The following is a 12,500-nucleotide window of genomic DNA, read 5'->3' as shown; positions in this document are numbered from 1 at the left end:
TGATCGACATGTGTGAGGATGTGTGGCGCCTTGCATGAGCTCCAGTCATGCATCCTGACATCTGGGAGGAGTGGTGGCGTCCTGCATGTATCCTGGACATGCAGCCAGCCATGTGGAGCACGAGGTGTCGCCGTGCATGCGTCCGGAGCCATGCGGAGCGACACACGGGCTGCCACCAACCTGAAGCTGATTGGCTGGTGTCTCCTATAAATACCCCACGACCCCTGCTCATTTATTCACACCCAGACCTGTCCAAACCAAGTTAAAACCGTGAGAGAAAAGTAGAAAAAGAAAGCAAGTGATTCCGAGCTATTTCGAGAGTCTTAGAGAGTTTTCGAGATCAGTTCTCTATTGATTTGGAGTCAGCGCCTTGGGAAGGTTCTGTCCAACTGAAGGCCAATCAAATGAAGATCAGCTCAGATGGGAATCAAGTCAACGTGGCCAGAGAGAAAGAGAGAGAGAAGGAAAGTGTTCGATCTAGAGTTTGATCGATTTTGAAGACCGAGAAGGCCAGTTCCGTCCAATCGATGATTCTATACGATTGTGAGGCGGAAGCTCTGTCCATATCTATCCGTCCAGGCCAGTCATATTCTGTGATGGTCAAGTGAAGGTGCCGTCCGGAGTTAGTTCAGTTCCACGGTTTCAGATCAGTCGAAGTTATGCTCGATACTCCACCGAGAAGTCCAAAGAACTGTCCAGAATCTAGAGGAGGTTCTGTCAAAGTCCAGATCAGCCTGTCGAGGCCTGTCAGCTTCTTCATGGTGAAGCCAAGGTTGTGTCCAAGACAAGATCAGTCCAGTCCAGTCAAGTCAAGTCGTCCATTGGGTTTTTGGCCAAGTCCTCTCCGATCAACCAGCTGCTTATCGGCAAAGAACACTGTGAGTTATGATCAATTGATTGCTGACTTGTTTTCATGCAGGTTCCCGTTACTTGGAAGTTGGATCATGGCAGGAGGCCAAGTCTAACTGAGTAACGGTTTGATTAGTTAATAGTAGAGTATTAGTTGATTGAGTTGATAGCATGCTTAGTTATTGCTTGGGAATCATAGTAGCATGCTAATGGTTAGGTTGTTTGGTTAGTTAGCGAATGTTGAATGTTTGCTTGTTAATTAATGCTTGTTGATTGAGGTTAGTCAGCTCTTGGTAAGGGAGTGACTAACTGGTTGAGTTGTTTAGTGATGATATTGTGGTTAGTGCTGTAGAGTTAGAGTGCGATGCCATATAGCTTGTGTGTAACCCACCATGCTCGGCATGTTTGAGGTGGATTAGTGTTTCCTCGACCTCGTACCCAGTGGGTTTAAGGAAACCCCTTATTCGCTGGATCGAGAGCACTCGGAGAGACGGGGTCATGGCCTATGGCTGAGTGGTTACACGGATGGGGTAGTGACCGGCAGTGACCCGACTGTACTGGGGCTGTCTCGTGGTGACCCGACCGTACTGTGGGCCGCGATCGTCGTGTAACAACCGGCAGTGGCCCGACTGTACTGGGGCTGTCGCGCGGTGACCCGACTGTAATGTGGGCCGCGTTCGGTTGAAAGTTCCTTCTTCTGGTCTTTGTGATAGGGAGATAGGATATTGCCGAGGATAGAGGAGGAACACTAAGTCACAAAGGGCCCTAGTTATAGTGTAGATAGTGTAGAGGGTTGTTGAACCCTAGATTGGGTTGAGTTTGAGTTTAAGTGGTTAGCTAGTCATTAGTGGTTATGATTTCATACCGTTAATTATCTAGCTATTATTATCTGCTGCGTATTTTGGATATTGCTTATTGCATATCTATTGAATTATGTTGTTAGGTGAACCTCTCGCTTTAGAATGTTTGGGGTGGGATAGCGAGGGGTTGTATTTGTTAGTTGGGGATCATAATTCACTGAGTAACATTAGGTTACTCATCCAACTCCGTTGTCCTTTTTGCAGGTAGCTTAGGTAAGGATGATCGGATAGCTGGATGCTGGACGTTAGGACCGCCGGTGTATATTTTCATGCCTTTTGTAAACGGTATTGTGGATTTGTGTTTAGTTGACTCGATTTGGCATTAGGCCGGGACCGGTCTCGAATTGTATCAATGTATGGATATTTCTCGAATCAATAAAGTAATTGTTTTATATGCGTTTCATGAGTACTCTGATATTTGACTAGTCCGGTCTAACACAACGTTAGGTCGAGGTACGGGTTGAAAAGCCTTAGGCCTTGAACTAACGGAAAACGCTAACTCTAGGTACGGGTTGCAAAGCCTTATGCCTTTACGCAGCGGGACGAGTTAGTGGATGAACTGGTCTAGGTCGTGGAGTAAAGTTTGTGACTCTGACCGGATTGTCCCTAGCCCGTCACGTAGCGCTTCCGGACCATGGTGTTGGGTTGGACGGTCAGTCATGTTCTTGTTTGATTGTTGGCTGGCCGGTTGGCCTTTCATCTCAAACCCTGGGTATTGGACGGTCGATCGGTCATGTTCTTGTTTGATTGTTGGCCGGTTGATCGACCATATGTCTAGGACGGTTTGGGGGTGTTACCGAGGTGGTATCAGAGCATGGTTTTGTCCATGCTTCCGGAACTCATGATTTAATCGGTTTTAAATATTTATCGAGTCAAAATGAGTCACAAAAGGCATTAGGGAAACCGGTCACGTCCAGCGATAGGATTTGTTGTTTTAGGAATTAGGATTGAGATAGTGGAATCTAGAACTGTTAGGTTGCTTGGGTAGAACTGTTAGGTTGCTGGTTAGCATTGCTAGGTTGTTATTAGTAGACTATTGGGATTAGTTGTCTACTAACTTGTGTGTGAAGTGTTCTTTTGAGTTGCAGCGAGTAAGTATGTTTGTTGATCGGAACTTTAAGGGATGAAAACCTTAAAGTGGAGGGAGTTCGAGGCCAAACCCAAACCCGAAGCGAAAGAAGAGAGACAGATTCAGAGAACTGGGCTGTGGTATGGACTGGACAGATGGGAGGAAACAAGACTTCATTGGGGAAAGGACTTCATCAGTACTTGGGAAGACGAAGATCGAGAAGGATTTGAGGAATCTGGACAAGGATGATATCTATCGAAATGACAAGATAATGTCATGGGCGATGAGTGTGTTATGACAGAGTAAAAGCAAGAGGATGACTCAGTGATCATTCAAGTGATAAGATATGAAGACGATTGTGGAGGCCTTGAAGAGGACACTCAAGGAACCGTGGTGGACAGAGTAAAGAGGTTATGGAGAATGTTGTGAAGAGGAGCAATTGCAAAGCTAAGAATTCGAGGACGAATTCTATTAAGAGGGGGAGAATGTAGAAACCCGTTAAAAAAAAAAAAAAAAAAAAAAAAAAAAAAAAAAAAAAGAAATGGTCAAGTATCTTTGTGGTGGTCGAGTCGCGGGCGATATGGATCGATCGAGAAGTTTTGAAGTACGAGGTGGGCGAAGAAGTGATCGTGAGTTAACTATGGGTCGAATAAGTTGGTCGACCATAGTTAGAAGATGCCTTAGATTGATGAGACGGACATTTTGGAAGCATAACATTTTTGGAAGCACGACGGTTTAGAAGATCGACGTTTGGGAAGAATGACGTTTCTTCACCACGAAGTTTTCTGCAAAACTTCGTATCAGCGGAATATTATTTCGAAGACATTGGAAACATGATGGAAATTAAGCACAACGGGAAGTAAGCACGACGGGGAGCAAGCACGACGGGATTGAAGCACGACGGGATTGAAGCACGACGGGAAAACCCGAAATTGGACGAAAACCCTAATTTCGGTGTTATGAAATTTTTCGAGGAAGCCGGAGGCTCAGGACATATTTCCCCTCAACTTCAGAGATCAAGTGGAGTTTATTAAAATTGTTCTGAGCATAAGAGAGGCTGTAGAAAAATATTTGGGATTGATCGCGGGACGAAAATTTACCGGAAGGACCGAAATCGGGCCAATGGACCGAGAAGCTCGAGGTGGCTCTTTGCATGAGTTCAGAACGTGGTGTCAACTGTCCAGCAAGCTGAGTGTCTACAGAAGCTTGAGGTGTCGCCGTGAATGGAAGCAGTCCATGCAGCCTGACACATAGAAGCACGAGGTGGAGCGACCAAGCACGAGGTGTCTCCGCGCATGCAACCGAAGCATGCGGCCAGCCATGTGTGTGATGCTGTGGCGACTTGCATGAGTTCCAGTCATGCAGCCTGACATCTGGGAGGAGTGGTGGCGTCCTGCATGTGTCCTGGACATGCAGCAAGCCATGTGGAGCACGAGGTGGATCGGCCAAGCACGAGATGTCGCGACGCATGCAATCGAAGCATGCTGATCGACATGTGTGAGGATGTGTGGCGCCTTGCATGAGCTCCAGTCATGCATCCTGACATCTGGGAGGAGTGGTGGCGTCCTGCATGTATCCTGGACATGCAGCCAGCCATGTGGAGCACGAGGTGTCGCCGTGCATGCGTCCGGAGCCATGCGGAGCGACACACGGGCTGCCACCAACCTGAAGCTGATTGGCTGGTGTCTCCTATAAATACCCCCACGACCCCTGCTCATTTATTCACACCCAGACCTGTCCAAACCAAGTTAAAACCGTGAGAGAAAAGTAGAAAAAGAAAGCAAGTGATTCCGAGCTATTTCGAGAGTCTTAGAGAGTTTTCGAGATCAGTTCTCTATTGATTTGGAGTCAGCGCCTTGGGAAGGTTCTGTCCAACTGAAGGCCAATCAAATGAAGATCAGCTCAGATGGGAATCAAGTCAACGTGGCCAGAGAGAAAGAGAGAGAGAAGGAAAGTGTTCGATCTAGAGTTTGATCGATTTTGAAGACCGAGAAGGCCAGTTCCGTCCAATCGATGATTCTATACGATTGTGAGGCGGAAGCTCTGTCCATATCTATCCGTCCAGGCCAGTCATATTCTGTGATGGTCAAGTGAAGGTGCCGTCCGGAGTTAGTTCAGTTCCATGGTTTGAGATCAGTCGAAGTTATGCTCGATACTCCACCGAGAAGTCCGAAGAACTGTCCAGAATCTAGAGGAGGTTCTGTCCGAGTCCAGATCAGCCTGTCGAGGCCTGTCAGCTTCTTCATGGTGAAGCCAAGGTTGTGTCCAAGACAAGATCAGTCCAGTCCAGTCAAGTCAAGTCGTCCATTGGGTTTTTGGCCAAGTCCTCTCCGATCAACCAGCTGCTTATCGGCAAAGAACACTGTGAGTTATGATCAATTGATTGCTGACTTGTTTTCATGCAGGTTCTCGTTACTTGGAAGTTGGATCATGGCAGGAGGCCAAGTCTAACTGAGTAACGGTTTGATTAGTTAATAGTAGAGTATTAGTTGATTGAGTTGATAGCATGCTTAGTTATTGCTTGGGAATCATAGTAGCATGCTAATGGTTAGGTTGTTTGGTTAGTTAGCGAATGTTGAATGTTTGCTTGTTAATTAATGCTTGTTGATTGAGGTTAGTCAGCTCTTGGTAAGGGAGTGACTGTCATGTCCCCGATCCTGGATAGGATCGTCCGGACGGACTGCGGTGCAAGGAAACGCACCAGTTAGGTCACATGACCTAAGGACAAGCGTGTCATGGTCCTGAATGAGGGTTAAGGGCATCAGTCAGCTGAGACTTAACCAGGATACGATGGAAATAAGGGTAAAGGAGCTGGGTGAGTGTTTAGGCAGCTGGACGAGTGTTGGCTTGAGTTCAATCAGCTCGGTTCAGCTGGTATTCAGTTCACCATGATCTGTTCAGCTCACAGGAGCTGGTAGACTAGCTCACTCAGCTGGGAACAGCTGGAGGTCAGCTCAATCCGGTGAACGGTGCGTTCTGGTTCGGATCAGTGTGGGCGAGTCCGGGACGGTTACTAGGCGAGCCGATGGTCCGGGTGCAGGACGGTTCGACCAAATGGGTCTTAGTCTTGGGACAGGGAGTGGCCAAGCTTCCAGAGTGTGAGCTGAGGCTCAGTGATCGATTTGCCAAAGGAAGAAAAGGGGAGAAACCGCCAATGGGCGGTTATGGGGCGGTTATGGGACGGTTTTGGGAAGAAGGGATGGGATTTTGGTAACTGTTCGCCCAGGCGGTTGGGGACAGTTTAAATCGTCCTCTCTCTCTCATTTCTGAGAATTCTGGTCGATTTCTACATCCTGAAACACAAAGAATCCAGAGAAAAATACAGAGAGTTGGTCGGATTCCCAATCCAAGACCCATGGTGGTGTGAAGGCCATAAAGAGACAGTTTTGGGGCAGATCAAGGGGGAAGTTGAGAACGACCCTCTGAACGGTTTTGATCATTGTTGACAACACCCAAAGACTTATCTGGAGCCTGTGAACACACGCAAATGGTGAGGAAAGGAGGGAGTTGGCCGGAATCCATTCCCAAGGGCCAATGCAGCCTTAAAGGGAGATTGGTGTGGAAAGCAGTTTCATGGGGAACAAAGAGGGAAGTGATGCACGACCCTTGGATGGTGATTGATCATGGATGATCATGTCTAAGGCTTCCTATGTGTCTTGGGAACACACGCAATTGGTTAGGAGAGGAGGGGGAAGGCTTGACTCCACTCTCAAAGGCATGAACAGCCTTGAAGATGGATGCAGTATAGAAACTGGTTTCATGGAAGTTTCATGGAAGGAGTGATGGGCACGAACCATGGTTAGATCTTATCAATACTGGGAGTATGTGATAAGGGTTTGATGAAGGCGTGCTAGGAGGAGCATGGACGCCCCTGATGAGGTAACAGGTGGGGACTGCAGACCATTGGACATAGTCTGGTACACTATGGGTTGATCTGGTCCAGCAGTTACACCTTACTCTGTTTTATGATTATTAATCATATTATTCATTGTTCTTATGATTGAGATTGATGATTAGACATAGTAGCACTGAACCATGGCTTGGCCGGTTCAGAAGAACCCTCCATGGCCTTGGTTTGGCAGCTAAGTCTGGATCTCCTACTTCCTGATGGATTTATGGCGATCTGACTTTGGAATCCTCTTAGTGGTGAATTATCATGAATTATCATGGTATTAGGGGATTTTTATCTGATTGATTTCGAGATGGTCAATGTGGCCGGTGGGGCTGTTCTAGGTCGAGATCCATAGGATCGAGATCGGTTCTTGGAATTCTGACTTGACCATTCTCTTAGTTAAGATTTATCATGAATTATCATGAATCCTAATGAGTTTTTAGGGATTGATTTAGAGATGGTCCCTTGGGCCGGTTTGGCTGGTCTTGGCCGAGATCTATGGGATGGAGGCCGGTTCTGGGAAATCTGATTGGACCATTCTCTTAGTTATGATTTATCATGAATTGTCATGAATGTTAATTGATTTTTGGAGCAGGGTTGCTTGCGGTCGAAATTGCACCTGAGGGCATATTGGGGTCAGATCCTTGTGTTAGGATATCTGATCATATGTTGTGTGCTGGAACATATTGTCACTTATGATATTGATCATAAGGAATTGCTGGTTATCAACCTTGGTGTTGGTAAGGCAGGCCGTGTGTGGTCTGATCATTGGCAAGGATGGACGACCTGATCCTTGGATGATGGATCAAGGTGTCTGATCTGATTGATCAAAGGATGCACCGGTGGTAAGAGCAACACTAATCAGGTTCAGTGGGACATGGTTCCATGACTGATTAGGAAGTATGAAGACTCATCAGTTCTGAGTCATGTGGGGTGGTTGGTTGATTGACTCAGGATCTGATGGGCATTGTTAGTCTTTGTGAGGACTTGATCTGGTTAGTCCATGAGAGGACTTGGTATGATTAGTCCATGAGCTGGACTTGGTATCATAAGTTGATAAGGCAAAAGGATGTGGAACAGTGCATGAACCGGTAAGGGCCAGATGCATGTCCTTAGCTGATTGAAGACTTCCCAAAGGTTACTTATGTCTGTGGGGATGGTTGGCTGAATGACTAAGTACCCAAGGGAAGAGTTTATGCAGGTATGATCTGTCAATGTTGCATAGATCTAGATAGAATGGCTTAGGGGAACAGAACCTCTGATTGTATGACTTGGTCTAGGTTCAGATTCGACCTTGGAGCTAGCTGGCAGTTGTGTTTACTGACCAGTAGCTGAGGTGATCTGATCAGACAAGTGTTAGATTGGATTTAGTCCAATGGATGATAGATGTTATTCCGCTGTGCATAAGTTGAAATGATCTAAGCTAGGGAATGACTAAGGTAGTCTTGAGCTAAGATCTGAGTTAGCCCTCGCCTATGGGCGATGTTTTTAAATAAAGGGCAAAATTTTTAGAGGTTCGGTCAGTGTATAGACCGAGCGACGTGAGGCATCGACCGCGGCCTGGTCGGCCGGGATCGGGTCTTACAAGTTGGTATCAGAGCATGCTTGATCCTGTTGAGGACAGTGCTCAAATATGTTAAGTTCCAAACCGAAATTATTTCTGAAAACTGAGATGACTTGGAACCTTAGTTGTGGTGAGCCAAGTGAGAGTTGAGGTAAGTTTGGGTTTCATGCTTGTGAACGGGGAAGTTCCAAGATGAGCCGGCTTAGCCAAGATACACTCTTCCACGGCAAGACCCTGAAAACATAAAGGTTAGTTTATCTAGTTATTTGGGAATAATAGACGGATTGGATGATGGACGCAATGCAAGATCTTTGTATGGACGACCTGGACAAGGGAAGTAACATGGACCAGAGAGTGGCTTAGGTTGAAAGAAACGTGCAGCACTCTCTTGGAGGTAAATGTTATCCCTTGATGGCCGTTCAAAACAAGTGAGCATATGCAATGTTCATGTTAGTCTAAGGGAGACACTACATGGCTAGTACATGAGTGGGCTTGTGATCAGATGGATCAGCTTGGACTCAGTGTAAGTCAAGGTAGGATTCCTTAAGATTGAGTGAATGAAATGGATCAATTCCAAGAGGAATTGGAAACACGATGTTAAGTATCTTAGTATGATGAGGATTGAGGTATACTATAAACACTTTTGTGAATGGTATGGGACGTTCACAGATGTGTGATGCTTTGGAGAATGGTATGGGACATTTTCCAAATGTGTGATCAAACCGAAATCCTACTCATCTAAGTACTTAATGATCGGTGGTGTGGAAACACATTATTTGATACTGGAGCTACACATAGTGCTGTGAGTCCAGGAATGGTTGGAAAAGGTTTGTTCCAGTATGGAACATGGGATGGTCCTGAACGAGTGAGTGCGGCCGGAGGGCAAGTTATGAACTCACTCGGTCTGGTTAAGGACATCCCTGTGGTGATCTTGGATAGGCCGATGCCTATAGATCTGATTGTTGTCCCCCTCAAGCATCATGAAGTGATCTTGGGCATGGACTGGTTGGGAAAGTATCGGGCAACTCTAGATTGTCACCGGGGAAGGGTGCAACTTGAGAACGAGTTTGGACCCCGATTAAGTACCAAGGAATCAAGCCAACCTCTTGTAGTTGGTGGTTTCAGCAGTCCAAGTAGAACGGATGCTTGGAAATGGTTGTGAGGCCTTTTTGGCTACCATTTACACTGATGAGGTTGTAGGGGCCTGTGACCCAGAGGGTATACCGTTGGTTCGGGAATTTCAGGATGTGTTTGGGGCACTACAGGGCATTCCCCCTGATAGGGCTGACCCATTCATCATTGAATTGGAACCTGGAACGGCCCCATTATCTAAAAGTCCATATAGAATGGCACCAGCTCAGATGGCAGAGCTGAAGAAGCAACTTGAGGAGTTGCTTGAGAAGGGGTTCATACACCCTAGTGTATCACCTTGGGGAGCACCAGTCCTATTTGTTAAGAAAAAAGGATGGTAGCTTTAGGTTGTGCATTGATTATAGGGGTTTGAACAGGGTGACTGGGAAGAACAAGTACCCTTTACCCAGGATTGATGAATTGCTGGAATCATAAACCTTATTGTCCAGGAAGGACTTAAGGGAACAGAACAATCTGTTAGGACTCATGGTAGAGTGAGCAGCCTAAAGATTGGAACATGTTCACTAGGACTTGGCTGGTGCATCGAGTGGCTTGGAGATTGGTTGAATCTACTAAGACTTGAGTACTCAGTATGTTCCTAGGTACTGAATTTGATCTAGTCATGGAACTAAAGTGTTCTACATGGACTTGGTGTCTACTAGGAACGCAACCTGGAGAGTTGGGTCAGTGACACAAGTCATGTCTTTGTATGGGTGCTTGATGGACCACTTGATAAGATTTTGGGTTAAAAATCTATCAAGTGGGGAAGACTTGTTGTGTATATGATGACCAAGACATGGTCAGTGAGAAAGAACAAGGTGGGAGATGCAACGAACTGGTTAGAAAGAACCAATCGAGCATGCTCCATGTTCTGGGTACAAAAAAGTCGGATGGAACCTTGGTCATGAGACAAGAGGTTAACACCACTGGATTCGAGGACGAATCCTTCGTAAGTGGGGGAGACTTGTCATGTCCCCGATCCTGGATAGGATCGTCCGGACGGACTGCGGTGCAAGGAAACGCACCAGTCAGGTCACATGACCTAAGGACAAGCGTGTCATGGTCCTGAATGAGGGTTAAGGGCATCAGTCAGCTGAGACTTAACCAGGATACGATGGAAATAAGGGTAAAGGAGCTGGGTGAGTGTTTAGGCAGCTGGACGAGTGTTGGCTTGAGTTCAATCAGCTCGGTTCAGCTGGTATTCAGTTCACCATGATCTGTTCAGCTCACAGGAGCTGGTAGACTAGCTCACTCAGCTGGGAACAGCTGGAGGTCAGCTCAATCCGGTGAACGGTGCGTTCTGGTTCGGATCAGTGTGGGCGAGTCCGGGACGGTTACTGGGCGAGCCGATGGTCCGGGTGCAGGACGGTTCGACCAAATGGGTCTTAGTCTTGGGACAGGGAGTGGCCAAGCTTCCAGAGTGTGAGCTGAGGCTCAGTGATCGATTTGCCAAAGGAAGAAAAGGGGAGAAACCGCCAATGGGCGGTTATGGGGCGGTTATGGGACGGTTTTGGGAAGAAGGGATGGGATTTTGGTAACTGTTCGCCCAGGCGGTTGGGGACAGTTTAAATCGTCCTCTCTCTCTCATTTCTGAGAATTCTGGTCGATTTCTACATCCTGAAACACAAAGAATCCAGAGAAAAATACAGAGAGTTGGTCGGATTCCCAATCCAAGACCCATGGTGGTGTGAAGGCCATAAAGAGACAGTTTTGGGGCAGATCAAGGGGGAAGTTGAGAACGACCCTCTGAACGGTTTTGATCATTGTTGACAACACCCAAAGACTTATCTGGAGCCTGTGAACACACGCAAATGGTGAGGAAAGGAGGGAGTTGGCCGGAATCCATTCCCAAGGGCCAATGCAGCCTTAAAGGGAGATTGGTGTGGAAAGCAGTTTCATGGGGAACAAAGAGGGAAGTGATGCACGACCCTTGGATGGTGATTGATCATGGATGATCATGTCTAAGGCTTCCTATGTGTCTTGGGAACACACGCAATTGGTTAGGAGAGGAGGGGGAAGGCTTGACTCCACTCTCAAAGGCATGAACAGCCTTGAAGATGGATGCAGTATAGAAACTGGTTTCATGGAAGTTTCATGGAAGGAGTGATGGGCACGAACCATGGTTAGATCTTATCAATACTGGGAGTATGTGATAAGGGTTTGATGAAGGCGTGCTAGGAGGAGCATGGACGCCCCTGATGAGGTAACAGGTGGGGACTGCAGACCATTGGACATAGTCTGGTACACTATGGGTTGATCTGGTCCAGCAGTTACACCTTACTCTGTTTTATGATTATTAATCATATTATTCATTGTTCTTATGATTGAGATTGATGATTAGACATAGTAGCACTGAACCATGGCTTGGCCGGTTCAGAAGAACCCTCCATGGCCTTGGTTTGGCAGCTAAGTCTGGATCTCCTACTTCCTGATGGATTTATGGCGATCTGACTTTGGAATCCTCTTAGTGGTGAATTATCATGAATTATCATGGTATTAGGGGATTTTTATCTGATTGATTTCGAGATGGTCAATGTGGCCGGTGGGGCTGTTCTAGGTCGAGATCCATAGGATCGAGATCGGTTCTTGGAATTCTGACTTGACCATTCTCTTAGTTAAGATTTATCATGAATTATCATGAATCCTAATGAGTTTTTAGGGATTGATTTAGAGATGGTCCCTTGGGCCGGTTTGGCTGGTCTTGGCCGAGATCTATGGGATGGAGGCCGGTTCTGGGAAATCTGATTGGACCATTCTCTTAGTTATGATTTATCATGAATTGTCATGAATGTTAATTGATTTTTGGAGCAGGGTTGCTTGCGGTCGAAATTGCACCTGAGGGCATATTGGGGTCAGATCCTTGTGTTAGGATATCTGATCATATGTTGTGTGCTGGAACATATTGTCACTTATGATATTGATCATAAGGAATTGCTGGTTATCAACCTTGGTGTTGGTAAGGCAGGCCGTGTGTGGTCTGATCATTGGCAAGGATGGACGACCTGATCCTTGGATGATGGATCAAGGTGTCTGATCTGATTGATCAAAGGATGCACCGGTGGTAAGAGCAACACTAATCAGGTTCAGTGGGACATGGTTCCATGACTGATTAGGAAGTATGAAGACTCATCAGTT

This window comes from Brassica napus, unplaced genomic scaffold, assembly GCF_020379485.1.
Source record: "Brassica napus cultivar Da-Ae unplaced genomic scaffold, Da-Ae ScsIHWf_366;HRSCAF=581, whole genome shotgun sequence".
NCBI classification, from domain to species: domain Eukaryota; kingdom Viridiplantae; phylum Streptophyta; class Magnoliopsida; order Brassicales; family Brassicaceae; genus Brassica; species Brassica napus.
The sequence above is the reverse complement of the archived record's forward strand: the minus strand, read 5'-3'. Positions refer to the sequence as shown.